Here is a 26,993-nt window from a genome sequence, read left to right on the forward strand (position 1 = left end):
ACGCCCTGAGCATGAAGAAACCCTAAGTAGTCAAGGGTTGGACCATGAACAGAAAATAAGCACACCACCTTCCCTAATACCAGGTAATCCCTAGTAGTCCCAGGTTGGACCATGAACAGAAAATAAGCACTCCACCATCCCTAATACCAGATAATCCCCGACTACCACACAAAAACCAAACCACGGACCTCAACAACCAGACATTGACCAACCATAAAACCCCAGCTCCACGCAATATCTACGTACCCCAAGAAATTAACCAGGAAAACAAATCCGGTAAAAGGTCAACTCCAAGCCCCCCGGGGGAAATGTCATCCATTGCTGCCAGAAAGGCAGGTTCCCAAAAGATCTGCCGTCCCAAGCATCTCGACCTCTCCTGAACGTCTGCCGCAACAAACCATAATGCCCCTAGTGAACATGAAAACCCTTAGTACATTCAAAGCCCCTATTGGAGAACCGAACCCGGACTGAGGCATATAAATAAAACACACCATAATGAAAACTCAACCACCTACCCCCTCACCTCTGACCAGCAATAGCACACACCCCACTGTAACGTGAAAGATTAAGCCGCCCGGTGCACTCCCCAAACTGCTCACCACGTCAGTGAACTGCCATCAAACCCCTATCAAATACTAGGCGCGGCGATAAAACTGCTCACCACATCAGTGAACTACCATCAAACCCTTATCAAATACTAGGCGCGGCGATAATCCTCCAGCCAAAAGACCCCATGCCTATAATAATAAACCATAAAACCGGCATGGACATGGCTATCCACCACCACTCTGCCAATATCCGTATCACCACCTGAATTACTCACAAACCACCATGGAATCACCACCAGTCATACACAAACACCCAGAGAATGCAAGCACAATTATACCAACCAAAATAAAATGATGTCGTCACCTATAGATATACCCACTATCATAAAAGCAAACTAGCATGAAATTAAAAAAAAAACCTCCCAACACTCATGAAGTGCACAAAACAGCCTCCTGGACCACAAAGCAACCATTCCCTCACAGATTCGAACGCTGTCCACATGGACCAGCCGCGCATCTTTCCAAACCCCCAGACAAACACACTACCACCCTAGTGCACCCGAAACCATACGTAGCAACACCCTTCCCAACCAATATAATCTAGACATTAATAAAGGTTTAAGTGTGCCTTAGTGAGCCTTACTTACTATAGATATACCCACTATCATGAAAACAAACTAGCATGAAAATAAAAACCACCCAACACTCATGAAGTGCACAAAACGGCCTCCTGGACCACAAAGCAACCATTCCCTCACAGATTCGAACGCTGGCCACATGGACCAGCCGTGCATAGTTCCGAACCCCCGTGACAAACCAACTACCACCCTAGTGCGAAACCATACGTAGCAACACCCTTCCCAACCAATATAATCTAGACATAATAAAGGTTTAAGTGTGCCTTAGTGAGCCTTACTTACTATAGATATACCCACTATCATGAAAACAAACTAGCATGAAAATAAAACCACCCAACACTCATGAAGTGCACAAAATGGCCTCCTGGACCAAAAGCAACCATTCCCTCACAGATTCGAACGCTGGCCACATGGACCAGCCGTGCATCGTTCCGAACCCCCGTGACAAACCAACTACTACCCTAGTGCGAAACCATACGTAGCAACACCCTTCCCAACCAATATAATCTAGACATTAATAAAGGTTTAAGTGAGCCTTACTTCCTAGGCTGACTCTGCGAAACCCCACGGAACAGCCGTCACGTGTCCTCCGCATCGAGCACCGCAACTGCGATGTTCTCCATGGATCTACACCGACTGCAGCCCTCCTGGGCCGCAGCGCCAGCGCCCAGACCGACTGTCTGTCCGGGAACGCTTGGCAAAAAGTCACCGGCTCAGAGCCTCAAACAGGGGGGGGAGGTTGGCGCTCCAGCCGCAGGCAACACCTCCTGAATCTGGCACCCAACGCCGGGGGAATGCGATGCCGGACCACATGACCTGTGGCCCTTGGCTGCTGAAGGGTGGCCACATGACCGTGCCACCGCCCGCTTCCCCCCAGCGCCGCGAGAAAGGAAATGAGGCCGGTGACGTCACACACCACCTCGCCACCGGGCTCCTTGCTGCGTCACGTCACCGCCGTCCACCGATGCCGATGACCGCACCGGGTCAGGTGACCACGCCGGGTAACGTGGCCGCGACGTGCGCTTCACCACTGTGTGCCGCGATCCGAAATGGAGGGGAGGCCGGCCACGTCACTCACCGCCCCGCTGTCTTGCTGCCTGCTTCTCAACTTCTGGCTCCGGCCCCGCGATGTCTTCTGCAACAGGTCTGCTAATGGGGCTCATCCTCCGCTGCAAACTTAACTCCGGGCTGAGTGCTCAGGAGGCCGTGATCGTCGCTGCCGCTTCGGAGGCAGAGGGGTCCCATCTTCTCCGCCGTCGCCATCACCGGACCATCGCTGCAGCTGTTCCTTCATCCACTGCTGGCCGCGCTGCTCCATCGTCCTATTCATCTGTTCCACGAGGTATTCCATCTTCTGGATCCAAAGATTCAAGCTGAAGTCCCAGATATGAGGGGCTGACGATTCCGGACGTCTGCAAGGTAAGGATTGACCATCCCCCCCCACAGTTCTGCCCTATATATCTATCCCACAACTGACCACTCCCTGCCAACTCACATTGCACCATAGGCCCCATAGCTCCACCCCACACCTTCCCCACAAACACAAAAGCACTACACCTTAACCCTTCACTAACCCTCAGGCCTAGCATCCCTCCTTAGTCATGTGCGCCCTCCCTGTAGCCCCTTTGGGGGAGGCGTCCGGGCTTGCCTTTAGCCCATGTGGGCACAACTTCTTCAACATTTTTAATAACGTTACATAATGCTTAGTTTAATGTAAGTACATACTTATTAATCTTAATACTCTATGAGAATATTTTATAAATCATTTTGATAGCCAGAAGGGGTTTGTCCCTGTGTGCTACGCTGTGATCTGCACAAAATAGGAATGCTAGACAACGTCCTATGACTCTTGAACCTACCACAGGTACGACAGGTTCACTGCCGACTGTGGGCAAGTTTTCTGATTCTTCCGCATGCGCAGTGTCAGTGGTTGGCATTAGCGATTTGTCGCTTTCAGAACAGTTTGGTGTCTCTTGTAAAGACCATTTTTGCAACACCATCACTGGAACTACCTCTGCGTTGTCAACTTGTAGCCAAGAACAAGGGAATTCACCTAGGACAGTGCGAATCTTTGTGTCAGTCTTTTCTATTAGCTGAGAATCTTCCTTAGTTTCAACTCTTTCATGCAATTGTGCTGGACATACTTTCAGATTGTCTCTTGATATGGTAGTACACGTTTTTCCGCCGTCTTTGGAGATGGTACACACTTTGCTGTTGTCATAGCTAGATGGTTGAATAGTGAAAGGCTGAGCCTCCCATCAGACATTTAACTTGTGGTTTCTTCTCTTTTTCTTTTTCTTTAACACTTGTTCACCTGGTGGTAAAGGGGTTGCCACAGCATATCGATTAAAGTTTCTTTCCTGTTTTTGCCTAGCTTGAGCAAGACTTTCCTCTACACATTGCTGAGCTTTTTGATACTGCAATTGTCTATTTGTGTTCCAATGAGTGTCCAATTGGCTGTATATGGTTTCAGGAGTTAGGACTCCCATTTCCAGGTCAGTGGTGAGTTTACCTGGCCATGCACGCATCAAGTAAGCTGGGGCATATCCTGTTGAGCTGGTTGTGATATGATTGTACATTTCAATCAAATCAGGCAATTTCCCAGGCCATTGATTCCTTTCTTCTAGTGGTGGGATCTGCAATAAATTGATTACCAGATGATTCAGTTTTCCGCAAAGACCATTACCTTGTGGGTGGTATGGAGTTGTTCTGATCTTTCTACATCCATAAAGGGAGCAAAATTCTTGGAAAACTTCTGCTTCGAAGGCTGGACCTCTGTCCATCAGCACTTGATCTGGGTAGCCATGGGGTCTGCAGAAATACTCTTGGAATGCCTTTGCAGCTGTTCTTGCTGTTTGGTCTTTCACTGGAACGACCACTAGGAAATGGGAACAGTGATCCACTATTGTTAAGCCATAGCTATACCATGATCGGCTTGAGGTTAATTGCACATGGTCTAAGGCCACTAATTCCAGAGGTTGCTTAGTGATGATGGGCTGCAAGGGGGCCCTTTGACTGGTAGAATTCGTCCTTCTGAGATTACATGGGCCGCATTCCCTACACCACTGTTCAATGGATCGTCTCATACCTGTCCAGAAGAAGCGGTCGCGGATGACTACTTCTAGATTTTTCCAACCAAAGTATCCCTCTTGATTGTGGTAAGCTTCTAAGCTCATCTTTTCTGGGGACCACGATCTCCCATATGTGTACGTGGGTTAATAGCTCTTCGGACCAACTTGCCTTCAAAACTGAACAGCTTCTTTCTCTCTTCCACATCTTTTGAACATCCACAGGTGCATCAGGAGCTGAAGATGAATTTGCTTCACCAAGGAGTGCTTTGACAATACATATTGCTGGGTCTCTGCTCTGCGTCTCTGCCCAACTATGGTGAGGTAGTGGATTAAGGGAAACTTCGTGAATGGCAAGACTTCTCCCTGTCACACGGTTAGAGTCTTGGGAGGCACTGTGGCGGTGGAATGCCGGCATCTCTATTTCTTACAGGTCTTTTAGATCTTCTACTGGATCAGGAGCATTTGGCATACGGGACAAAGCATCGGCTTTGGCATTTTTAGTGCCAGTTTAGTATTTAATGACAAACTCATAATTGGACAACTGAGCCATCCATCTTTTTTCCAAGGTGCTGAGCCTGGCTGTCTCTAAATGGGTCAGTGGATTGCTGTCCTTATAGATGGTAAATTTAGATGAGGCCAAATAGTGCTGGAAGCTCTTGGTCACTACCCAAACAATAGCCAAGAATTCCAACTTGAAGGAGCTATAGTTAGTAGAGTTCCTCTCAGTAGGACGAAGCTTCTAACTCGCATAAGCAATGACTTTCTCCTTACCTTGCTGCTCTTGAGACAGGACAGCCCCAGTCCTAACCCAATATTGCTTGCATCGGTGTGCAGGATAAACGGCCGATCATAGTCTGGATAAGCTAAGATCTCTTCTCTGGTGAGTGCTTGCTTAAGGCTTTTGAACGACTCATCCAACCTAGCATCCCACTCTGTCTGAGGGCTAATACTTCTGTCCTTTTAGGGTTGGCCATCTAGGAGGTCTTGAAAGGGGGCTGCCAATTTAGTAAAGTCTTTAATAAAGTGTCTGTAGTATCCAACTAACCCTAGGAATTGTCTAACCTCTGAGATGTTGGTGGGTACCTGCCAGTCTCCAATGACAGTCACTTTGTCTGGGTCGGGTGCTACTCCCTCTGCACTCATGACATAACCTAAATACTGAACTTGAGTTTTAGGAGATGACATTTGGATGTTTTTACCTCTAAGCCGAAGTTGGACAATGCCTCAAAGACCTTGGGCAGGTGATGCAGGTGTTCCTCTGTGACAACTTGCGAAACTCCTAGAGTCAAGCCACTGGGTCGTAGTGATAAACCTCCCTTGGGTGAGTTAACCTGGTGAGGACCGCCCCCTATACAGGGAGCATCAGGGTCAGTCCCAGGGGAGACTATCACCGCGACAGCCGGTACGAAGGGACAACCCGTAGGAGACACAAGAGGCAGAACAGGGATTAGGTATCCTAGGGGGAGAAGGTGAGACTAGAGAGAGATTGGGTACAGGATCCAAAACATAACAGACAGAAAGGACCAGGCAGACCACTAGGAAGAGGTGTGGGAAAGGAGATGAAGGCTGGTGAAGACAAGAGCAGATGGGCACTATAGGGAACACAAGAACGGAAGGAGCTAAGCAACAAGAAGTTTGGTAACGCCGGATACACACGGAGCAGGGAATCGGGAGGTACGGAGTGACAGGAACCATACAGGGGCCTAAATCACAGGGATGCACAAGTGATAATCAGGCGCCTCCTACAAGAAGAGGCTGCCTGATATACCCGGTACGTACCGCAAAGCTTCCGGGTCATGACCCTCCTGTGGCATAAGGAAGCAGAAGCGCGCGCAGCTGCGGCCTTAGCTGCGTAGCACGCATGTGCATGTGATGCGATCCCAGAGCTGGCCGCGAGACTGGAAGTGAGGACACTGAGTAGCGCGCTCCCGATACAGAGGCACGCCGGGACACCGAGGCTGGGTCAGTATGGCAAAGCGGTGTGACAGTATGCCCTTCTTTACACCCCCTCTTTTTAAGGTTGAAAAGAAACCTTGCCAAAATACGGGGTGCTTGGATGTTCTACCGAGGTTCCCAAGACCTCTCCTCAGGACCAAAGCCCTTCTAGTCAATTAAGACGAGAGTTCTCCCTCTCACCTTCTTCATGGCATGTATATCCCTTACCTCAAAGAAATCCTCCATGCTAACAGGCCGATTTGGCACCACGGGTTTAAGGAGGGAACCATGGAAGGTATTGGGAATACAGAGCGAGGTGGGTAGTTTCAACTTGTAAGCAACAACATTAATACGTCCCAGGACCTCAAAAGACCAATGTAGCGGGGACCCAGTTTGTAAGAGGGTATCTTTTTAGGCGGATGAATTTGGTGGATAGCCACACCTTATCACCAGGGCAATATGAAGGAGAATCTAAGCACCTTTTATCTGCATATTTTTTCATTCTGTCACGCGGTTTTTCAAGTGCATCTTTGGTCTCCTGCCAGACGCTGGAGAATTCCTCGGACAGAAAGTCATTCGCAGGCACACCCAAGACAGGAAACACCGGAAGTGGCACACTAGGATGTTGCCCGAAGACAATGAAAAAAGGAGACTTGGAGGATGATTCGCTGGTGTGGTTATTATACGCAAACTCTGCCCACGGAAGCAAAGTGACCCAATCGTTCTGATGAGCGTTAGAAAAGTGACGGAGATAAGTCATTAGGATCTGATTCGTTTGTTCCACCTGACCATTGGACTGGGGATGATAGGCAGAAGAAAAGTCCAGAGTCATGTTCATATGCTTACAAAGAGCTCTCCAGAACCAGGAGGTGAACTGAACTCCTCTGTCAGACACGATGTGTAGCGGGAAGCCATACATTTTGAAAATATGATGGATGAAAACTTTTGCCAACGTGGGTGCAGCGGGCAAACCTGGAAGATGGATAAAATGAGCCATTTTCGAGAATCAATACACAACCACGAGGATAACTGTAAACCAAAAGGAACGAGGAAGATCGGTGATGAAATCCATTGCTATGTGCTGCCATGGAGCCGAAGGTAGCGGAAGAGGATGCAGGAGCCCCGAAGGTAGTCGACTAGGAATCTTGTTCTTGACGCAGGACAGGCAGGACGCCACAAAGTTTTTGACATCTTGGTGAAGAGATGGCCGCCAATAGTAGTGAGAAATCAGGGTGAGGGTCTTCTTGACTCCAACATAACCGGCGAGTTTAGACGAATGTCCCCAGTGTAAGGCTGGTTTCACATTAGCGCATTTTCAGCGCGCGCACGGCCGGGGGTAGCTCCGCCCCCGAGCCGGCTCTCTGCCCGGCGTGCCCGCCCCTTGCTTGTAGCGCCGCCTACTAGCGGACAGCGGCGCCTGCGATCGGCGCACCCTATCTTTAGCATAGGATGCGCAGATCGTGCGCAGGTCGTGCGCTAGTTGCGCTTTGACCTGCGCTGCGCACTTTTGACGGTGCGCCGTGCGCGCCAAAATCCGAAAAGTTTGATTTTAGCGCGCACGGCGCACCGTCAAAAGTGCGCAGCACAGGTCAAAGCGCAACTAGCGCACGGCCTGCGCACGATCTGCACACCCTATGCTAAAGATAGGGTGCGCCGATCTCAGGCGCCGCTGTCCGCTAGTAGGCGGCGCTACAAGCAAGGGGCGGGCACGCCGGGCAGAGAGCCGGCTCGGGGGCGGAGCTACCCCCGGCCGTGCGCGCGCTGAAAATGCGCTAATGTGAAACCGGCCTAACACTTGTTTTCTGTTGCTTTCCACAACGAATGTCCTTCCCAGTGGTCTGCTATCTGAATAGACTGGGTCAAGGAGAGTCTGGTAGCCCCGTCCTCTGATGCCTATCTATGGCTGCTCTGCACCAGATGAGAGTCTCACTCCTGGGAGTAAGCATAATGGAGTTGGTATCGCTCACCCTTAAGCTACCAATCTCTCCATCAGTTAACTCCACCTGCTGTTGCTGCACAAGGGCCTTGATTTATTTATTGAGGGCATGCTGCTCTTTGTACGGGGCCAATTTGCAAAATGGCGATGACCTCACTTAAACAATTTTCAATCTGTGAGACTTAGGTAGTACTCTTGGAGTGGACCCGCTGGACCGTGGCAACGAACCTCCCAGGGGCGAGCTGACCAGGTTGACCACCCCCTATACAGGGAGTGTTTGGGGCAGGCCCGCAGGTAACTATCACCACGGCAGCTGGTACCCAAGGAAGGGGCCGAGGGGACCCTACAGAACACAGGAGAGACTGGAAGGAGGACTCCTTAGGAGAGGACCACAGGAGGCGGACAGATCAGGAACACGGATGGAAACGCAGGCGGCAGACGTGGACTGGATTCACCACCAGGAGACCAGAACAGCACGGATCAGGACCTCGGAAATCCGGGTCCTAGGGGAGAGAAAAGTGGAGAGACACTATTAGGTGAGAACGGGTAGGAAGGAGGAGCGCGCACAGAGCACAGAGGGCCGGGATCCAAAGCAGGGCTCAAAAGATCATCAGGCACTGTGTGGAGGAAGAGGCGGCCTGATATAGTGCAACTGCTCAGGAGCTTCCGGGTCATGACCCTAGCTGAGCAGGCAGAGGAGAGCGCGTGCTCTCAGAGGGAATGGAGAGCGCACGCGCCGCTGACTATAGTATGAGCGCGCGCCCGGCGAGGAGCAGGAAGCCGGGGGGAAAGCGCAGGTCCGTGGACGCTGAGGAGGCCGGGCGGGAGCGAGCACCTAGTAAGTCAGATGGGAAGATCGCAGTGAGGGCTGGGGCAGGCGAGACCGCGGCGTGGGAGCCGCCAGGGACCGCGGCGGGGATAGTGACCGCGGGGGGGAGCCGCAGCTGCGGCGTGACACAATCACATTTGTGCTGAATGTTATGAAAGGTTGACACTCCCCTCTTTCTACATTTACTACCACGAGACCTTGAGCTTTGAGCTCCACCCTCCCTACTTTAATGACAACCTCTTTGAACCCCACCTGTGTCAGAGGTTGACCATTACTTGCTATTAATAACAAGTCACCATCAGGACATCGGGTGACATCAGCATCAGTCCAATATCTCTGGTACAGTGTGTGGGGCACTGTGGGTACCTGTGATCCAGTGTCCAAGACGGTGAAGGGGATACCATCATTTACAACGGGTACAAGCGGACATCCTCCAACATACCTGTTTCTCCAGTTAGTTGGACCAGTTTGTCTTACTCCTGGGGGTTGGTCCCTGCCCTCAGGAGTCACCCATTTAAAGGACATTCCCTTTCGATTTGATCAATCTTTTTGCACCATGTGCAGATGGGTCTTCCGGAATGGTCAAATCGATCAGTAGTAGAGTTGAGCGACTTTTGGTTTTTTATGGTCGAGTTTCGTTTCATGAAACCCGACTTTTCCAAAAGTCGGGTCGAGCAAAATCGGCCGACTATAGGGAAAAGTCGGGGGTCCGACCGAAACCCGAAACCCAATGTAAGTCAATGGGGAATTAAAGTCGGCAGTGAGAGGAGGACAGGAAACACACCTACAGTGCCCATTTGAATGCCAAAAGCATCAATTCTTATTACTTAAGCTTGTCAACCTTAATTTACTTCATAATACTAGTTATGCACTGAAAAATGGGGGTTATTTGGCTACAGTTGTGGGGGGTAGGGCTGGCTCCAGGTTTTCGTGGGCCCAGGGCCAAAGAGCGCCCCTTTAACACATACCACAACTCATGATGCTCCGATACGGCAGAGAAATAGCAGTATAGTACAATGAAAAATACTTCAATTCTTACATCTCATGACTGATATCCATTTTAAATTCTCCAATACTTCCAAAAACGGACAGTATATAACTCCATACAGTATTATGGCCAGCGCTTAGTGCGCTATACAGAGTAATGAGGCCCATATATTTCTCCATATGGAATCATTGATCCCATATAATGTTTCAAACCATATACGATGAGCTCCACATAATACTATAGTATATGTTGGTCCCAATGGATGAAGCTCCACTGTCTTAAGGGCCCAAATAATGCTCCATATATAATGGGCCCCATTTCTACTGCTCTAGTGTATAATGGGCCCTGTAAATGCTGCTCCAGTGTCTGATGTCCACCTTTGGAATGCTCCAGTGTATGGTGGGCCCCATATATCATTCACCAGAGTATAGTGCTCCCCAAAAATTGCTGTCCCAACATTGAAAACAATTACATAAGTCTCCTTGCTAGGGAATCCCAGCACTACTCTGAACTCCTTGTCGTCCCCATCTTCCATCTCACTGCACTTGGCTGTTTAGGCCCTCCCACCAGCAGAGACACTTTTGCGTACTATGCGGTGCCCTGTGCCAGTGCCATCGCCAATGAGTATGCCACCCCCACCTGCTCAAGGAACCTGCACTTTCATCTGCACCTTCCTCTTTGTCACCGTGTAAGGTGGTATAGTATGTGGGAAGGGGAACCTGAGTTTCCTCTAGGTCAGATTCTGGCAGTGTAGAGTGCGAGGGGAATGTAGTGGTCTGGGTCAATGTACCAGCAGCATCATCCAGCAGTGGCTGTGCCTCAGTGCACTCAGTGCACTTGTGGCGTCCCCAAGAGTACGGTCGCCACTGTGGCATTACCTTCCTCCTAGGGAGTGTGTTGTCAAGCTTGGGAGCAACGAAGGATCTCTCTAGCAGTGAAACCAACACACAACACATTTCCCACTCCAGGCTAGCAGGGAGACCTCTGAACCTGACTGCTGAGGAGCTGCTCTCTGTGGTCGGGAGGAGGTAAGTTAGGGCACTCTGTGCAGGGAAGGGGAAGTGTGTGGACGTGAGAAGGGGAGCTGGAGGATGAGCAGAGTTAAGGCTCACTCCTAGCTGGAGCGCATGGTCCCGATTCCGGTCTCCGAGTTTGTAGGGACACTGACGTTCCTGCAGCAGAAACCGGGGGAAGTAGCAGCTATAAATGCTCTGTACCCAACTAAGGCTCGGAGGCCCCAGCATCGACATGTGGGAGCCAAAAGGAAAAGGCTACAGCTGTCTGCCATACAAGTAAAGTCTGAGGAACATCTGTTAGACAGGAGGCGCTTCAGTGAACCACGGTCCTGTGAGTGCTTCCCCCACAAGCGCTAGAAAGGAGACGTTCAGGAAGGTACATGTTGGCGGAGTGTTGGAAGGGAGCTTTCCATTTTGGTCCCGGAGGTTGGCTGAGGTCCTGACCCGGAGGACACAGCACGGAGGCAGGCATCTGTGTAACCTGCAGACTGTGAGTAAAGCTTTGGAACTGCACGCTCTGGTGTCCTACAGTTACTCCAGCACCGCTACATCTGGGTACCAGCACCTACACCGCCTGTGCCTTTCCCCATCACTACATCTACACTTCCCTGGGACTCCAGCTCCACCTGTGGGGAGCTTCACCATCTTTGCTGCACAACACCATCAGTCCCAGAGGATCTGCATGCAGCGTCAGCCTAACATCTATGTTGCCGAACACCAGAGGTGGCGTCAAACTATCTATATAAACTCTTTACCATTATACCACGCCATTTACATGGGCGCCCATGGCCACCGTCCGGGTCACCGCTGCTGTGCCACATCCCACTGACACCGGCCCGGTACCGAGTACCCCACAGCCCTGGGAGGGCGACCCATATGCCGACTGCTGATCGGGCGGCGTTATTCCCACGAACCTCCGAACAGCGTCCACGAAGGCAAAGTTTTTGGTTTCCGGGGGGCAGTATGATTGCAAAGCTGAACCTTAAAGGAATGTCCAAAAGGGCACCACCAGGAGTGGAGCCTGTGGCTTAATTGGACTCCACCCGGGAAACCACAACCATGCCACCTAAAGAAAAGATGCACACTTTGAAAGCTTTGTCGATTCTGTGTGTGGTGTGGTATGTGTGTTTGTAGTTGTGCTAGCGATTTCTCAGCTTTATTCCGTTAACAACCGAGACTCCGGCATGCCCCCGCAGTACGCGTCAAGCTTACTAGAGGGATAAGCGAGGCTCTGGCACGTGAGATCGAGCAATAACAGGTCTAGCATTCCCGTACATGTCTAGGGCTGCATGCACGCTACACTGAAAGGACCAGCTTTTGTCGCTTACAGATGCAGATAACCTGCTGAACTCCGTTAGTGATGGGGATCTGGGATTCAGATTATTCCCTGCGAACGATGATTTCCCAGTAAGTTCAGGTCAACCGCAATTCCGGAGTTAGGCCTAACCGTCATTCCTGAAAAAATTATGTGTCCAAACCACAGGTGCTGTAGCTTGCTTAACAGCCCGGCAGCCGTTCTCAGGCCCAGTATGGATTCAACAACATTGTAGAAAGTTGATAAAGGGTACAGTTTCACCGGATAACACGTATATATGTAGCCTAGTTTACCCATTAAAAATATATGTCTATAGATCAGGAGGCAGACTCAGATGTTCTCAGGCCCAGTACGGATTTGACCAGATTGTACAAAGTTGAGAAAGGGTACTTTATCACTGGATAGCAGGTATATATAGCATAGTTTAAACATGTAAAATCTCCGTGTTCTCAGTATGGATTACACAGCAATCTAAAAAGTGACAACTACACTGTGTTCCAAATTATTATGCAAATTATATTTTTCTATGATTTTCCTAAATAGTCGGTACAAATGACAGTCAGTCTAATAAAAGTCATCACCTGTTAGATTATACATCGAATTTTATTGAAGAAACCTCCCAATGATAACAGTATAATCTCCAAAATGAATAAAAACTCAAATTGCACTGTTCCAAATTATTACGCACAGTAGAGTTTCTAAACATTTGAAATGTTTTAAAGAACTGAAAATGCTCATTTGTGGAATTTGCAGGATTAGGAGGTCACATTCACTGAACAAAAAAGCTATTTAACTCCAAAACATCCTAACAGGCCAAGTTATATGTTAACATAGGAACCCTGCTTTGATATCACCTTCACAATTCTTGCATTCATTGAACTTGGAAGTTTTTGGAGAGTTTCTGCTTGTATTTCTTTACATGGAGTCAGAATAGCCTCCCAGAGCTGCTGTTTTAATGTGAACTGCCTCCCACCCTCATAGATCTTTTGCTTGATGATATTCCAAAGGTTCTCTATAGGGTTGAGGTCAGGGGAAGATGGTGGCCACACCATGAGTTTATCTCCTTTTATGCCCATAGCAGCCAATGACTCAGAGGTATTCTTTGCAGCATGAGATGGTGCATTATCATGCATGAAAATGATTTTGCTCCTGAAGGCACATTTCTGCTTCATATACCATGGAAAACAGCTGTCAGTCAGAAACTCGATATACTTTGCAGAGGTCATTTTCACACCTTCAGGAACCTTAAAGAGCCCTACCAGCTGTTTCCCCATGATTCCGGCCCAAAACATGACTCTTCCACCTCCTTGCTGATGTCGCAGCCTTGTTGGGACATGGTGGCCATCCACCAACCATCCACTACTCCATCCATCTGGACCATCCAGGGTTGCTCGACACTCATCAGTTAACAAGACTGTATGAAAATTAGTCTTCATGTATGTCTGGGCCCACTGCAACCATTTCTGCTTGTGAACACTGTTTAGGGGTGGCTGAATAGTAGGTTTATGCACCACAGCAAGCCTTTGAAGGATCCTACACCTTGAGGTTCGAGGGACTCCAGAGGCACTAGCAGCTTTAAATATCTGTTTGCTGGTTTGTAATGGCTTTTTAGCAGCCGCTCTCTTAATCCGATGAACTTGCCTGGCAGAAACCATCCTCATTCTGCCTTTATCAGCACAAGCATGTCTGTGCTCAGAATCAACCACAAATCTCTTAACAGTACGATGATCACGTTTAAATTTTTGGGAAATATCTAATGTTTTCATCTCTTGACCAAGGCATTGCACTATTTGATGCTTTTCAGCAGCAGAGAGATCCTTTTTCTTTCCTAAATTCCTTGAAACCTGTGCCTTGCTTACTAATGTGGAACATCATTCTTAAGTAGTTTTCCTTTAATTGGGCTCACCTGGTAAACTAATTATCACAGGCGTTTGAGATTGATTTCAGTGATCCAAAGAGCCCTGATGCACAATACCATCTATGAGTTTATTTGAAAAACAAAAAATTACATCTTTATGACACTTAAATCCAATTTGCATAATAATTTGGAACACAGTGTATATACTTTTGGTGTTATTTTTGAATCTTCATATATATTTCTGTCTCAGTAATACAGTCCAGCCTCTCCGCAATAGGAAGTGAGATGCATACAATTACTGACATAAAGGCTAGTGATTGCAGAAATCTAGGAATTACTATTCATGGGACAAACTTCCGTCACAATTCTCATAGGCGATGCTGACCCTCAATTAATTTGTGTGTTGAGACAGTGAAAACATTTTTTTGTGAATAAAGTCTTGCTGTATCGCACTTCCGTTGATTCCATCACTGTTACTCATCTCAATCAAATTTTTATCACAGGGAGCGATGTAAACATGGTGCTCACTGGCTATCATGATCTGTCACGTAACTTTGGAGTGCAAAAGACAGAAGCCACTGGCCGTAGGCGATTCTATTTGATTGGCATGAGAGGGCACATTTTAAAATGTGCGCCGGAATCTCACACGTTTGTGAGTAGGAAAACTGTGAAAGCTGATGATAAACCACCACTGCATGTCATTGTGAGTCGACGTCCATAAGAAATGGAAGCCATTGATCATCTGGAGCTAGAGCCCGGCCAGCAGGACAGGGCATAGCTACATCTTAACCATCATCTTTCAGTTCAATCAATTTGTAGTGGCACTCCCAGTGAAGGATTTGACAGCCCAGACTACACAGAGGAGCAGGGAGAGGTAAACATTGCAAATGCTGGGGCCCCGCCCAAGCAAGGGGGGCACACTCGTGGGCGTCGGTACTGGCATTGGGCCCCTCATAGTACGGAGGTGTGTCTGACGGCGGGTGTGCACCACTACCGTCAGAGACACTTGATTGCACTATGAGGGACCCTGTGCCAGTGCCCGTGCCCAAGAGTCGGCCTACCCACCTGTCCAGGGCAACGGCACTCGCACAGTTTCGTGCGCTAGGTGGTGACCCCGGCCATGGGGGGGCAGCCCAGTTAGGGCGGTTTACAAAGTGGCATATGTTGATGTGGGACATTCAGCTGCTGCAAAAGGCGAAATAGGTCAAGTTCGCGGAATAGGAGGAGGACCAAAGCAAGCCATTTTTCTGGCAACCTATGTGTCATCAAGGGAAGGTGGGACAAAATCCTTGGAAACCCATGCATGGTTCATTTTAATGAAGGTTAGATCATCCACATTTTGGGGTGACAGACGGGTCCTTTTTTCTGTCAGGATTGATCCAGCTGCACTGAAGACTCTTTCCGATAGCACACTTGCAGCTGGGCAAGCGAGCTCCTGTAAGGCATATTGTGCCAATTCTGGCCAGGTGTCCAGTTTAGTGGCCCAATAGTCAAAGGGGAATAACCTGTGCGGGAGAACATCGATATGGGAGGAAAAGTAGTTTGCAACCATAGTTGACAACTGCTGTCTCCTGTCACTTTCCATCGATGCAGTATTACCAGTTGTGTGAGCGGTACTTGAAAAATCAGTCCACAACATTGCCATGAAACCCCTGTCTCCAACGCCACTTCTGCTGTGTGCAACACGAACACCTCTGCTAAGCAGCCTCTGGCCCGTACGGCTCGTGTGAGAACCATCACCGCTGCTGTGTGCTGGGAATGCCTCAACCAACCGGTTTACCAGACTTGCTTGTTTATTAGCCAATATTAGGTCAAGGTTCTCCTGTGGCATGATGTTTTGTAATTTGCCTTTATAGCGTGGATCCAGGATGCTGGCCAACCAGTAGTCGTCATCGTTCATCATTTTGGCAATGCGGGGGTCCCTTTTTAGGATCTGCAAGGCATAATCTGACATGTGGGCCAATGTTCCCGGTGTCAATGATGCACTGCGAGTGCTGGTTGGAGGAGCACTTTCTGGCAAATCCACATCCCTCCAGTCACGCACAAACCCTGTACCAGACCTTGCCACGCCAACAATTTCACTTGCCCCACGAGATGCATCCTCCTCCCCTAAGTAATCATCCCCATCATCATCCTCCTCCTCCTCTTGTTCCTCCACCTCATCCAGGATTGGTCCCTGAGGAGACAATGGCTGAATGTCATCAAGGATTCCCTCCTCCTCTTCCTCCTCATCAACATTGGCTGCAGACGCCTGCTTCTTAAGGTGCGTCAAAGTTTGCATGAGCAGACGCATAAGTGGGATGCTCATGCTTAGGATGGCGTCGTCTGCGCTTACCAGCCATGTGCATTCCTCAAAACACTGAAGGACCTTACAGAGGTCTTTCAGCTTCGACCACTGCACACCTGTCAACTCCATGTCTGCTCTCAAAGTGCCTGGCCGTGTATCCTCCCACAAATGCATTATGGCCTGCCTCTGTTCGCACAGCCGCTCAACCATGTGCAGGGTGGAATTCCACCTTGTTGCAATGTCGATAATGAGGCGGTGGTTGGGAAGGTGGAGCAATCACTGCAGCTTCTGCATGCGAATGGAGTGTACAGGCGACCGGCGGATGTGCGCGCACAGTCTTCGCACCTTCTGGAGCAGGGCTGTTAACTCCGGATAATTGTTGAGGAAGCACTGCACCACCAGGTTCAAGGTGTGAGCCAAGCAAGGTATGTGGCTGAGTTTTGAAAGGGCTATGGCTGCCACAAAATTACGGCCGTTATCACTTCAATGGAAGTCTTCAAACAGAGGCTGGACAGACATCTAACTGGGATGATTTAGCGAATCCTGCTTTGAGCAGGGGGTTGGACCAGATGGCCCAGGAGGTCCCTTCCAACTCTACGATTCTATGATTCTATGATTCTAACTACCTTGCCTGCCTCAAGATGTATACTGCCCAGCCATGACTCAGTTTGTCACTGAAAGTACTCGGCCAGCACCTCCGCGGTGTGTCTGTCGCCCAAACACATCATCTGCAACACAGCCTGCTGATGCTTTCCACAAGCTGCTCGATAGAGGGACACCTCGTGTGCAACAGTGGCAGCTGCAGATGGAGTGTTCGCACGACTGCACTCTGTGGACGAGCTTTCGCTTCTGGAGGAGGAGGAGGGTCGAACGCCTACAGCCAACTGTTTCCTATACCGTGGGCTAGGAAGCACTGTCCCACCACCGCTGTCCCCTGTGGACCCTGCATCCACCACATTAACCCAGTGCGCAGTGATGGACACGTAACGGCCCTGGCCATGCCGACTAGACCATTCATCTGTTGTGAGGTGCACCTTTCCACTCACTGACTGCTTGAGTGCATGGACAATGCGGTCTTTCACATGATGGTGGAGGGCTGGGATGGCTTTGCGAGAGAAGAAGTGGCGACTGGGTAGGTCATAGCGTGGTACTGCATAGGCCATGAGTTCGCGGAAAGCTGCGCTTTCCACCAACCGATAGGGCATCATCTCTAACGAGATTAGTTTGGCAATGTGGGCGTTCAAACCCAGTGTACGCGGATGAGAGACTGAGTACTTTCTTGACCTACTCATAGTCTCTGGGAGGTTAAGCTGGACTTGAGAGCTGCATATGGTGGAACTAGGGGTGGACAGAGAGAGGGTTGATGATGGTGATGGAGTTGGTGTTCTTTCTGATGGCCTAGATTCAGTCTTTCGTTGATATAACAGTGGGATTCCCTGACTGCTTTGGCCTTGCAACGACACCTCAACATTTGCTGCTGTGCTAACCGGTGGGCTTACAGTGGGAGAAACAATGTAGCATTGCTGACTACCTTCTTTGTGATCAGTTGCACATGTGGTACTTGAGGTTTGGTGTTGTGTCCACGCTTGCAAGTGCATGCTGGTTAAATGTCTAAGCATGCAACTGGTATTCAAATTTTTCAGATTTTTCCCTCGGCTAAAGGTCTTTGCGCACTTCTTACAGATAACCTTGGCCTGATCATGAGGATTTTGTTCAAAAAAGTGCCACACTGCACTCTTCCTACTTTGGAAGACATTTTGCGGCCTATCACGCTGTGCTATTTTGACCGTCTGGACAAGCTGTCCAGCAACTCTTTTGATTTTTGGAACCTGTCTTTGGAGTGCTCCGGGCCTCCAGATAACAGCTGTTGCGATGTCGATGTCTGCTGTGGATGCTCCTCCTCCTCATCTGAGCTATTGGAAGCAGCACCCTCTTCCCCCAATGGATGCCAATCTGGGTCAACAACTGGGTCATCCATCACCTCCTCTTCAATGTCATGTGCACCTTCCTCTGTGTCACCGTGTATGGTGGCATAGTATGCGGGAAGGGGCACCTGAGTCTCATCAGGGTCAGAATCTGGCTCATTACACTGCGAGGACAATGTAGTGCTCTGAGTGAATGTACCAGAAGAATCATCTATCAGTGGCTGTGCATCAGTGCACTCCATGTCAGATTCATCTTGGCCTGGGTAATTCACCATTTCACTTGATAACCCAGGCATGGTATGTGGAAACAGCTCCATGGAGTAATCAGTTGTATGGCCTGCATCATCCTTCAATCTTGGTTGGGGTGAAGGACACAACGAATGGTGTGGTTCATGAACATGAGCCTCCAATGACGACTCAGTGCTTTTATTTTTTACAACTTCAGAAGAGGAGGCGATAGAGCTGGAGGCTGAGTCAGCAATGTAAGCCAAAACTTTTTCCTGAAGCTCTGGCTTTAAAAGCGGTTTGCCAACTCCTACAAAACTAAGCCTTCGAGGCCTTGTGGAGCCAGACGATGACGCAGGCTCAACACCTCCTGCATTCGGTCCTATTTTGCTTTTGCCACTACCATCAAATCCAGCACCAACACCATCATTACCAGCTGGCAACCCACGCCCAATTCCACGGCCTCTTCCACCAGCCTTCCTCATTTTTGGTAAAATTGTACACAAAATCCCACAAACTATATAGCAATGTAAAACAAGGTACAAGGTGTATATAGGACAGGGGAGATGTAGAATTTCTGAACACACTTGTGGACACTGTTGGATTGTGTGAGGCCCAGTGAATATCACACCACTATGTCACAGTCTCAATGTCGCAGGTGTGAAAAATGTCACTATAAGACAGGGGAGATGTAGAATTTCTGAACACACTTATGGACACTGCTGGATTGTGTGAGGCCCAGTGAATATCACACCGCTATGTCACAGGCTCAATGTCGCAAGTGTGAAAAATGTCACTATAGGACAGGGCAGATGTAGAATTTCTGAACACACTTGTGGACATAGTTGGATTGTGTGAGGTCCAGTGAATATCACACCGCTATGTCACAGTCTCAATGTCGTAGGTGTGAAAAATGTCACTATAGGACAGGGGAGATGTAGAATTTCTGAACACACTTGTGGACACTGTTGGATTGTGTGAGGCCCAGTGAATATCACACCGCTATGTCACAGTCTCAATGTCGCAGGTGTGTAAAATGTTACTATAGGACAGGTGAGATGTAGAATTTCTGAACACACTTGTGGACACTGTTGGATTGTGTGAGGCTCAGTGAATATCACACCGCTATGTCACAGGCTCAATGTCGCAGGTGTGAAAAATGTCACTATAGGACAGGGGAGATGTAGAATTTCTGATCACACTTGTGGACACTGTTGGATTGTGTGAGGCCCAGTGAATATCACACCGCTATGTAACAGGCTCAATGTCGTAGGTGCGAAAAATGTCACTATAGGACAGGGGAGATGTAGAATTTCTGAACACACTTGTGGACACTGTTGGATTGTGTGAGGCCCAGTGAATATCACACCGCTATGTCACAGTTTCAATGTCGCAGGTGTGAAAAATGTCACTATAGGACAGGGGAGAAGTAGAATTTCTGATCACACTTGTGGACACTGTTGGATTGTGTGAGGCCCAGTGAATATCACACCGCTATGTCACAGGCTCAATGTCGCAGGTGTGGAAAATGTCACTATAGGACAGGGGAGATGTACAATTTCTGATCACACTTGTGGACACTGTTGGATTGTGTGAGGCCCAGTGAATATCACACCGCTGTGTAACAGGCTCAATGTCGTAGGTGTGAAAAATGTCACTATAGGACAGGGGAGATGTAGAATTTCTGAACACACTTGTGGACACTGTTGGATTGTGTGAGGCCCAGTGAATATCACACCGCTATGTCACAGTTTCAATGTCGCAGGTGTGAAAAATGTCACTATAGGACAGGGGAGATGTAGAATTTCTGAACACACTTGTGGACACTGTTGGATTGTGTGAGGCCCAGTGAATATCACACCGCTATGTCACAGTCTCAATGTCGCAGGTGTGAAAAATGTCACTATAGGACAGGGGAGAAGTAGAATTTCTGAACACACTTGTGGACACTGTTGGATTGTGTGAGGCCCAGTGAATATCACACCGCTATGTCACAGGCTCAATGTCGCAGGTGTGAAAAATGTCACTATAGGACAGGGGAGATGTAGAATTTCTGAACACACTTGTGGACACCGTTGGATTGAGTGAGGCTCAGTGAATATCACACCGCTATGTCACAGGCTCAATGTCGCAGGTGTGAAAAATGTCACTATAGGACAGGGGAGATGTAGAATTTCTGATCACACTTGTGAACACTGTTGGATTGTGTGAGGCCCAGTGAATATCACACCGCTATGTCACAGGCTCAATGTCGTAGGTGTGAAAAATGTCACTATAGGACAGGGGAGATGTAGCATTTCTGAACACACTTGTGGACACTGTTGGATTGTGTGAGGCCCAGTGAATATCACACCGCTATGTCACAGTTTCAATGTCGCAGGTGTGAAAAATGTCACTATAAGACAGGGGAGATGTAGAATTTCTGAACACACTTGTGGACACTGTTGGATTGTGTGAGGCCCAGTGAATATCACACCGCTATGTCACAGGCTCAATGTCATAGGTGTGAAAAATGTCACTATAGGACAGGGGAGATGTAGAATTTCTGAACACACTTGTGGACACTGTTGGATTGTGTGAGGCCCAGTGAATATCACACCGCTATGTCACAGTCTCAATGTCGCAGGTGTGAAAAATGTCACTATAGGACAGGGGAGATGTAGAATTTCTGAACACACTTGTGGACACTGTTGGATTGTGTGAGGCCCAGTGAATATCACACCGCTATGTCACAGGCTCAATGTCGTAGGTGTGAAAAATGTCACAATAGGACAGGGGAGATGTAGAATTTCTGAACACACTTGTGGACACTGTTGGATTGTGTGAGGCCCAGTGAATATCACACCGCTATGTCACAGTCTCAATGTCGCAGGTGTGAAAAATGTCACTATAGGACAGGGGAGATGTAGAATTTCTGAACACACTTGTGGACACTGTTGGATTGTGTGAGGCCCAGTGAATATTACACCGCTATTTCACAGGCTCAATGTCGTAGGTGTGAAAAATGTCACTATAGGACAGGGGAGATGAAGAATTTCTGAAAACACTTGTGGACACTGTTGAATTGTGTGAGGCCCAGTGAATATCACACCGCTATGTCACAGTCTCAATGTCGCAGGTGTGAAAAATGTCACTATAGGACAGGGGAGATGTAGAATTTCTGAACACACTTGTGGACACTGTTGGATTGTGTGAGGCCCAGTGAATATCACACCACTTTGTCACAGGCTCAATGTCGCAGGTGTGAAAAATGTCTCTATAGGACAGGGGAGATGTAGAATTTCTGAACACACTTGTGGACACTGTTGGATTGTGTGAGGCCCAGTGAATATCACACCGCTATGTCACAGTCTCAATGTCGCAGGTGTGAAAAATGTCACTATAGGACAGGGGAGATGTAGAATTTCTGAACACACTTGTGGACACTGTTGGATTGTGTGAGGCCCAGTGAATATCACACCGCTATGTCACAGGCTCAATGTCGCAGGTGTGAAAAATGTCACTATAGGACAGGGGAGATGTAGAATTTCTGAACACACTTGTGGACACTGTTGGATTGTGTGAGGCCCAGTGAATATCACACCGCTATGTCACAGGCTCAATGTCGTAGGTGTGAAAAATGTCATTATAGGACAGGGGAGATATAGAATTTCTGAACACACTTGTGGACACCGTTGGATTGTGTGAGGCCCAGTGAATATCACACCGCTATGTCACAGGCTCAATGTCGCAGGTGTGAAAAATGTCACTATAGGACAGGGGAGATGTACAATTTCTGATCACACTTGTGGACACTGTTGGATTGTGTGAGGCCCAGTGAATATCACACCGCTATGTAACAGGCTCAATGTCGTAGGTGTGAAAAATGTCACTATATTACAGGGGAGATGTAGAATTTCTGAACACACTTGTGGACACTGTTGGATTGTGTGAGGCCCAGTGAATATCACACCGCTATGTCACAGTTTCAATGTCGCAGGTGTGAAAAATGTCACTATAGGACAGGGGAGATGTAGAATTTCTGAACACACTTGTGGACACTGTTGGATTGTGTGAGGCCCAGTGAATATCACACCGCTATGTCACAGTCTCAATGTCGCAGGTGTGAAAAATGTCACTATAGGACAGGGGAGAAGTAGAATTTCTGAACACACTTGTGGACACTGTTGGATTGTGTGAGGCCCAGTGAATATCACACCGCTATGTCACAGGTTCAATGTCGCAGGTGTGAAAAATGTCACTATAGGACAGGGGAGATGTAGAATTTCTGAACACACTTGTGGACACCGTTGGATTGTGTGAGGTTCAGTGAATATCACACCGCTATGTCACAGGCTCAATGTCGCAGGTGTGAAAAATGTCACTATAGGACAGGGGAGATGTAGAATTTCTGATCACACTTGTGAACACTGTTGGATTGTGTGAGGCCCAGTGAATATCACACCGCTATGTCACAGGCTCATTGTCGTAGGTGTGAAAAATGTCACTATAGGACAGGGGAGATGTAGAATTTCTGAACACACTTGTGGACACTCTTGGATTGTGTGAGGCCCAGTGAATATCACACCGCTATGTCACAGTTTCAATGTCGCAGGTGTGAAAAATGTCACTATAAGACAGGGGAGATGTAGAATTTCTGAACACACTTGTGGACACTGTTGGATTGTGTGAGGCCCAGTGAATATCACACCGCTATGTCACCGGCTCAATGTCATAGGTGTGAAAAATGTCACTATAGGACAGGGGAGATGTAGAATTTCTGAACACACTTGTGGACACTGTTGGATTGTGTGAGGCCCAGTGAATATCACACCGCTATGTCACAGTCTCAATGTCGCAGGTGTGAAAAATGTCACTATAGGACAGGGGAGATGTAGAATTTCTGAACACACTTGTGGACACTGTTGGATTGTGTGAGGCCCAGTGAATATCACACCGCTATGTCACAGGCTCAATGTCGTAGGTGTGAAAAATGTCACAATAGGACAGGGGAGATGTAGAATTTCTGAACACACTTGTGGACACTGTTGGATTGTGTGAGGCCCAGTGAATATCACACCGCTATGTCACAGTCTCAATGTCGCAGGTGTGAAAAATGTCACTATAGGACAGGGGAGATGTAGAATTTCTGAACACACTTGTGGACACTGTTGGATTGTGTGAGGCCCAGTGAATATTACACCGCTATTTCACAGGCTCAATGTCGTAGGTGTGAAAAATGTCACTATAGGACAGGGGAGATGAAGAATTTCTGAAAACACTTGTGGACACTGTTGAATTGTGTGAGGCCCAGTGAATATCACACCGCTATGTCACACTCTCAATGTCGCAGGTGTGAACAATGTCACTATAGGACAGGGGACATGTAGAATTTCTGAACACACTTGTGGACACTGTTGGATTGTGTGAGGCCCAGTGAATATCACACCACTTTGTCACAGGCTCAATGTCGCAGGTGTGAAAAATGTCTCTATAGGACAGGGGAGATGTAGAATTTCTGAACACACTTGTGGACACTGTTGGATTGTGTGAGGCCCAGTGAATATCACACCGCTATGTCACAGTCTCAATGTCGCAGGTGTGAAAAATGTCACTATAGGACAGGGGAGATGTAGAATTTCTGAACACACTTGTGGACACTGTTGGATTGTGTGAGGCCCAGTGAATATCACACCGCTATGTCACAGGCTCAATGTCGCAGGTGTGAAAAATGTCACTATAGGACAGGGGAGATGTAGAATTTCTGAACACACTTGTGGACACTGTTGGATTGTGTGAGGCCCGGTGAATATCACACCGCTATGTCACAGGCTCAATGTCGCAGGTGTGAAAAATGTCATTATAGGACAGGGGAGATGTAGAATTTCTGATCACACTTGTGAACACTGTTGGATTGTGTGAGGGCCAGTGAATATCACACCGCTATGTCACAGGCTCAAAGTCGTAGGTGTGAAAAATGTCACTATAGGACAGGGGAGATGTAGAATTTCTGAACACACTTGTGGACACTGTTGGATTGTGTGAGGCCCAGTGAATATCACACCGCTATGTCACAGTTTCAATGTCGCAGGTGTGAAAAATGTCACTATAAGACAGGGGAGATGTAGAATTTCTGAACACACTTGTGGACACTGTTGGATTGTGTGAGGCCCAGTGAATATCACACCGCTATGTCACAGGCTCAATGTCGTAGGTGTGAAAAATGTCACTATAGGACAGGGGAGATGTAGAATTTCTGAACACACTTGTGGACACTGTTGGATTGTGTGAGGCCCAGTGAATATCACACCGCTATGTCACAGTCTCAATGTCGCAGGTGTGAAAAATGTCACTATAGGACAGGGGAGATGTAGAATTTCTGAACACACTTGTGGACACTGTTGGATTGTGTGAGGCCCAGTGAATATCACACCGCTATGTCACAGGCTCAATGTCGTAGGTGTGAAAAATGTCACAATAGGACAGGGGAGATGTAGAATTTCTGAACACACTTGTGGACACTGTTGGATTGTGTGAGGCCCAGTGAATATCACACCGCTATGTCACAGTCTCAATGTTGCAGGTGTGAAAAATGTCACTATAGGACAGGGGAGATGTAGAATTTCTGAACACACTTGTGGACACTGTTGGATTGTGTGAGGCACAGTGAATATCACACCGTTATTTCACAGGCTCAATGTCGTAGGTGTGAAAAATGTCACTATAGGACAGGGGAGATGAAGAATTTCTGAAAACACTTGTGGACACTGTTGAATTGTGTGAGGCTCAGTGAATATCACACCGCTATGTCACAGTCTCAATGTCGCAGGTGTGAAAAATGTCACTATAGGACAGGGGAGATGTAGAATTTCTGAACACACTTGTGGACACTGTTGGATTGTGTGAGGCCCAGTGAATATCACACCACTTTGTCACAGGCTCAATGTCGCAGGTGTGAAAAATGTCACTATAGGACAGGGGAGATGTAGAATTTCTGAACACACTTGTGGACACTGTTGGATTGTGTGAGGCCCAGTGAATATCACACCGCTATGTCACAGGCTCAATGTCGCAGGTGTGAAAAATGTCACTATAGGACAGGGGAGATGTAGAATTTCTGAACACACTTGTGGACACTGTTGGATTGTGTGAGGCCCGGTGAATATCACACCGCTATGTCACAGGCTCAATGTCGCAGGTGTGAAAAATGTCATTATAGGACAGGGGAGATGTAGAATTTCTGAACACACTTGTGGACACTGTTGGATTGTGTGAGGCCCAGTGAATATCACACCGCTATGTCACAGTCTCAATGTCGTAGGTGTGAAAAATGTCACTATAGGACAGGGAAGATGAAGAATTTCTGAACACACTTGTGGACACTGTTGGATTGTGTGAGGCCCAGTGAATATCACACCGCTATGTCACAGTCTCAATGTCGCAGGTGTGAAAAATGTCACTATAGGACAGGGAGATGTAGAATTTCTGAACACACTTGTGGACACTGTTGGATTGTGTGAGGCCCAGCGAATATCACACCGCTAAGTCACAGGCTCAATGACGTAGGTGTGAAAAATGTCACTATAGGACAGGGGAGATGTTGAGTTTCTGAACATACTTGTGGACACTGTTGGATTGTGTGAGGCCCAGTGAATATCACACCGCTATGTCACAGGATCAATGTCGCAGGTGTGAAAAATGTCACTATAGGACAGGGGAGATGTAGAATTTCTGAACACACTTGTGGACACTGTTGGATTGTGTGAGGCCCAGTGAATATCACACCGCTATGTCACAGTCTCAATGTCGCAGGTGTGAAAAATGTCACTATAGGACAGGGGAGATGTAGAATTTCTGAACACACTTGTGGACACTGTTGGATTGTGTGAGGCCCAGAGAATATCACACCGCTATGTCACAGGCTCAATGTCGCAGGTGTGAAAAATGTCACTATAGGACAGGGGAGATGTAGAATTTCTGAACACACTTGTGGACACTGTTGGATTGTGTGAGGCCCAGTGAATATCACACCGCTAAGTCACAGGCAGAAATTGGCTAGTGTATGACAAACTACAAGGTGTATATAGAATTGGGCAGAATAGGAATCTCCCTAGAGTGTAGGTCTGTAAGAACGGAACAAGTCCTCGACTTATCCTTACATAGTCACACACAGATAGCTTCACTGTGGCCGTGATAACAGCTGTTACACGGTACTGAGAGAGTAGCATGCACGTACACCGCTATCCGGTGTCCGTAAAATTGTCAAGCTCCGTGTTTTTTTAAGTATACGGACTGACACACGCTGTCTCTCTATAGTTTTGAATGTGATCAAACAGCAAATATTCTTAACTGTTTGAAAACCAGACAAAACTAGAAGGTGGAGGTCTGTAAGAACGGAACATGTTCTCGACTTATCCTTACAGAGTAACACACAGATAGCTTC

Source organism: Dendrobates tinctorius, unplaced genomic scaffold (genome assembly GCF_039654945.1).
Source record: "Dendrobates tinctorius isolate UK_male_01 unplaced genomic scaffold, ASM3965494v1 ptg000069l, whole genome shotgun sequence".
Lineage (NCBI taxonomy): Eukaryota > Metazoa > Chordata > Amphibia > Anura > Dendrobatidae > Dendrobates > Dendrobates tinctorius.